This window comes from Suncus etruscus, chromosome 4, assembly GCF_024139225.1.
Source record: "Suncus etruscus isolate mSunEtr1 chromosome 4, mSunEtr1.pri.cur, whole genome shotgun sequence".
Classification (NCBI taxonomy): Eukaryota; Metazoa; Chordata; class Mammalia; order Eulipotyphla; family Soricidae; genus Suncus; species Suncus etruscus.
This window is the reverse complement of record NC_064851.1, coordinates 128509314-128514677: the sequence shown is the minus strand read 5'-3', so window position 1 is coordinate 128514677 and position 5364 is coordinate 128509314. Positions and strand designations below refer to the sequence as shown.

The window sequence follows — 5364 nt, the reverse complement described above, 5'->3', positions numbered from 1 at the left end:
TCAAACTCCCACCACCAGTTTCCAAAGTCCCTCTATACCTTTTTAACTTTAATTTACATTCCACTGATTCTAAGTAAGATTGAGAATTTTCAAATGTGTTTATTGGCTATTTGTATTTCCTCTTCTATTAATTGCCTTTTTAAGATCTTTTATGGGGCTGGAGAGATAGCATGAAGGTAAGGCGTTTGCCTTTCATGCAGGAGGTCATCGGTTCGAATCCCGGCACCCCATATGGTCCCCCGTGCCTGCCAGGAGCAATTTCTGAGCCTGGAGCCAAGAATAACCCCTGAGCACTGCCGGGTGTGACCCACAAAAAAAAAAAAAAAGATCTTTTATTCCCCCTGCCTTTTCTACTTGTCTTCTTTCTACCTATTTCTTTGGGTAGGTGCCAGATATAAAAACCTGGACCTCACACATGTAAGCAATAACTCTATTTCTGAGCCACATGCCCACTCTTTCTTTAACTTTTTGCTAAGTTATTTCAAAAATCTAATTTAAATGCTAACATTATTTTTTTTTAACATTACAAGTATTTTCAACATTTTCTTGGTGGGAGGGTTTCACACCTGTGGGAGGAGCTCAGGGTTACTCCTGGCTCTGCACTAGAAATCGCTCCTGGCAGGCACGGGGGACAATATAGGATGCTGGGTTTGAACCACAGTCCTTCCTGGATTAGCTGCTTGCAAGGCAAATGCCCTACCACTGTGCTATCGCCAGGCCCAGTATCTTCAACATTTTTTTGTTTGTTTGTTTGTTTGTTTGTTTTTGGGCCACACCATTGATGCTCAGGGATTACTCCTGGCTATATGCTCAGAAATCGCTGCTCTCTTGGGGGACCATAAGGAACGCAAGGGGATCGAACCACTGTCCCTCCTAGGCTAGCACTTGCAAGGCAGACACCTTATCTCTAGCACCACTGCTCCAGCCCCAGTCTCTTCAACTTTTTAACTTTTGCTACAGACATTTTAATTTTAACATCCAAATTATTTTTTAATTTTTTTCTTTTTTATTGTATGAATTTATTCAAGAGACAAAATTGATTAACATAATGAGGTAAACTAACATAACATAAAATAGTGACATAACATAACATATAATTGATATAATAATAATACATGTAAGTCAAAGAAAGTTTCTGATTAAAAACACATTTTTTTTCCATAATGTCTTACATATCTTTCACAGTAGTATTTTAGGTACATATTAACATTGAGTCAGGGGAATACCCATCACCAACTATGTCCTCCCCCCATTCCAGTTCCCTTTCTACAACCCATATACCCCACCATCACCCCCCGGGCTGCTAGAGTAGGTGGACCCCTCTTTGTCAGGCTTACTATTGGTGATCACATATCTGTTGGTCCTGGAACCCTCTCTTGTTTCCCCCTCTATTTAAGAGGCAGAGCTAGAAAAATCGAGGTATGTGGTTTTGTTTGAAGGCAAGAAAAGCAATAGAATGGGGTACCAAATAAGAGGGAAAAAAAGAAGTCAAAAGTCAAATACGCTGAAAATGGGCTGAGTCCCTCTAGAGGCTTCCAATCTCAGTTTGAGAGAGGATGTGAAAAAGGTAATTGAAATACCACAACAATACAGAAAAAAAAATCGAATTAAATAACTGGTGAGCACTACAGCAATAAAGACAGGCACCACACAATAGTCTCGGTTCTGAAATCAAATCATGCTCGAGTGCAAAAAGAAAGAGAAAGACAAGACAAAATAAAATAAAATAATATTGGAGACATCAACCATAATCTCCACACCAAAATAAATATGTCAAAAACTTTGATACTTTCAGGTTTGTTTCTACTATCATTATAGGGAGCTTAATTAGGATTATTTTTAAATTTAACTTTTTTTTTTTACTTAAAAGTCTTACCCGTCCATCTTTTTATCCATCCAGCCTATTGCTATTTAAGCTTTAGAAACTTTACCTACACTTATAATTTGTACAGATTTAATTTTTTTACTTTATATGGGAACTAAGACACCCATTTGACTTAGTTCTGTTCTATACCCTATATTTAGGTGGGCTTTTCATCATTAAAGGTGAATTTTCTTCTTAGCAATCCATGATGTTAGTAGAAATAAAATTCTTCACCTTGCCTGTTAATATCCCCTTCAAATTTATCAAATGAATATGAGAAAGATATTTTATACCTAAGAATATAGGAAAGTTTTGATGATTATTTGTAGGGTTATGGAGCCAGGGCCCCCGACAAGGCTGATGCAAGGGCCTTGTAAATGTTTCTTCCAGCTAGTAGCCTCAGAGGCCAGACTCAGGAAAAGGAGGGAAGATTGTGAGCCACAGACCACTAGCAGAAAAGTGTTTTCAGAGAAATGGCTTCATTTATTGAAAGTGATACTTGGCCATTCATACTAAATGGTCAGTTTTCTGACCCCATCATAGTATGAAATTATACAGTAATTAATTAAGCAATGGGGTATTTCCAAGTCCTTTCTTTGTACTTGGGTCAGACAATGTAAGAAGTTCTTGTCAATGAAATATGAGTGGAAGTAATATGCCTACAATTTTATGTTTGATGTAGTAAGCCTCAATTATGTGAGGTAGCTTACTCTTTCCACCTTCCAGAAGCTTGGTAATACAAGGATTGTCTTGAAGCTATAAGATGGCAAACTCACAGGAGAGGAGCCATTGATCTTGCTCCTAAAGATGATATCTATTTCACATTACATACATGAAAAACTAAATCATTTTATATTAATCCATGAGGGCTTGGTATTTGAGATGTCAACTGTCTAACAAAATTGAGCATAACACACATTTTCTAAATGTATCAGTAGTTGAAGATTCTAGAATTTATTGACATTTCTGGTTGTTCTTACAACAGTAGGCCTAACAATGAATATTTATTTTTAGTAAAATTTTTATATTGACTTTGCTTTACGGTGTGTGTATGTGTGTGTGTGTATGTGTGTGTGTGTATGTGTGTGTGTGAAATCTCTCTAAGTTAAAAACAAGAACTGGTTTTAAGTGATATTTGGAATTTAAAGAATTTTGTATTTGGACATTAAGATAAGTAAATTAGTTATTAATGTTAAGTTCTCTCAATCATCAATAGAGTAAATTAAATTAATGCTCATTATAGTGGTAAGTAGAGCCAATTTCATTATTTTAAGTGGTACTTAATGCTTTTAAGTCTTTAATCATTTGTTATCTAAAGGCATTAGAAGAAATATGTTCTAGTTCGATTTTGACATGCTTAGAAAAATATTTATTCAGGTAGAATTCTAATTTAAGTATCTATCTAAAACATTAACCTCATCTTTAAGTATATTCAGAAAAATATGCTCAGTTATCTTGTTTTCAATTCATAAAAGAGTTGTATTGAAAAAAATAGTTTAACCCATCAAGTTACAGATATAAAGAACCTTTCTTCTAGAAGTAATACCTGGCATTTTAAAGAACAAAGATATTCCTTCCATTTTAGTCTAATTTAGGGAGTTACTTAGAAAGCAAGATACTGAGAATAAAACTGTTTATCCTCTATCAAAGACATGACTCAAAAGTAGAATTTATTCTGCTTAGAGCTTTATTTGACATTAATATCATTCATGAGCACTTAATTTCACTTTTTTTTTCTTTTTGTTTTTAGGTTTCAACTACTAGTGCTCATGGATTACTCTTGTGTCTGCTCAGGGATCACTGCTGGAGAAACTCAGGGGACCATATTTGGACTCCCAAGTTTGAAGCTAGGTCCATAGAGTGTAAGGCAAGTGATCTACATGCTGAATTATTTCTATGGGCCCATATTTTTAAAGCCAAATTGCAAGAAGTAAGTGTTCAGTTGCTTGGAATTTTCACTTTTTAAAGAAAACAAGTAGAGAGTTTAGTTAGCTCATTAATGTACTAAATCATTAACCCCAACTTAGTGATAATTAAGTCATAGTAATAAAAGTATTACAACTAGTGCTCATTTATTTTTCATTTGAGAAGTATCAGTTTGTTGTGGTAAATAGATACTTTAAAGCATACATAACAAATGTTAAAAAATGTATTACTAGGATATGAACCAGGAATTGTGAAAGTACTTAATACATATAATTTAATGGCATAAAATCGTGCAAGTTGAATTTTTATTCTATGTGAATACATAGAGTGTCTGAAAGTATAAATTGTCATACTTACCTGGCAGGGGCGATTCCATGATCACAAAGGTGGTTTCCCCAAGGTGAGGCTCGCCCATTGCTCTCCGGGCGTGCTAACCCCTGCGATTTCCCCAAATGTGGGAAACTCGACTGCGTAATTTATGGTAGTGGGGGCTGCATGCGCGCTCTCTCCTGAGAAAAAAGAAAAATAAATAAATAAAAGTATAAATTGTCAAAGATAATGGGTCTAGTTGATGGCAGACTAAAGTGTGAACAATCGTCTAAGGTTGGCACAGTTGCCACAAAAACTCACTGTCTACTTTTCCAAGTATTTGATAAATTTACATGATAATTACATACTTTGTATTTTATTTACTTAGATTTAGTGCTTTCAAAGAGTGAAGTTGTTGGAAAATGAAAATTATCTTTTATAGTTTCAAAACCTCGTGTCTAGAGCTCCCCAGGTTAATTAAATTAATTAATATATTAAACTACCTAATGGGAAACTACAAACCTGCTTTCTGGCAACATGGACCCTAAATAAATAGTTCCATCTGCTAGGACAGCCTTCACTACCAGGTACCTCCCATTCAAGGTCAATTCTCTCCTTTTCCTTTTTATTGTACCATTGGCAAAGATTCCTCTGTTTTAGACCAAGAGATTGCTACTTCAGTGCCATAGGATGCTCTCTGAAAGTGTAAACCAGTTCCAGGAAGCTTTCAGATTGAGTCTTTTTAATAAGGCTTTTAGAATGTCTTTGTTTTCCTACAAAGGAAACAAAGAGCTGACTCTTCATTGAGCATCCCCCACACCCTAAAGATGGCTGAGTAGTGTGGAAAGAACAGCTTCAATGTGTTTGAAAACTGTGTTTAAACTTTCACAGTTCCAGTTCCAGTGACTAGGAAAGAAAGTAATGACTAATTAACTAAAAGTACAGATTGCATACCACACAGATTTGTTCAGATGATATAACTAGTAACTGGTTACTTTTAGTATATTTAAAGTAAAATACATAGTTTAAAGCTTCATTAGTCAGTCAGTATTCCAACAGCTTTCCCCCCACATATAAACAGTGAAGTTAGCAAGTCCAAATTTTCTGAGCTCATGTTAGAATATTGTATTGGAAACAAAATTTTGTTTCATTGCTCTTGTAGTTTTAGACTATATAATACTTCAAGGGAAAGAGATAAATAAATTTAAGGCTATTTTCACACATAAAGGCTCCATTCTGTTGATGTCATTCAAGTCAATGCAGAT

General features: G+C 35.1%; 1 non-coding gene across 1 annotated transcript; it reads left to right on the top strand.

The window, feature by feature from the left end:
- Window positions 1–4139: 4139 nt before the first annotated feature.
- LOC126007655 (U1 spliceosomal RNA) lies at window positions 4140–4302 on the top strand. The gene has a single exon (XR_007495160.1). It is a non-coding gene; the product is annotated as a U1 spliceosomal RNA (small nuclear RNA).
- Window positions 4303–5364: the final 1062 nt, after the last annotated feature.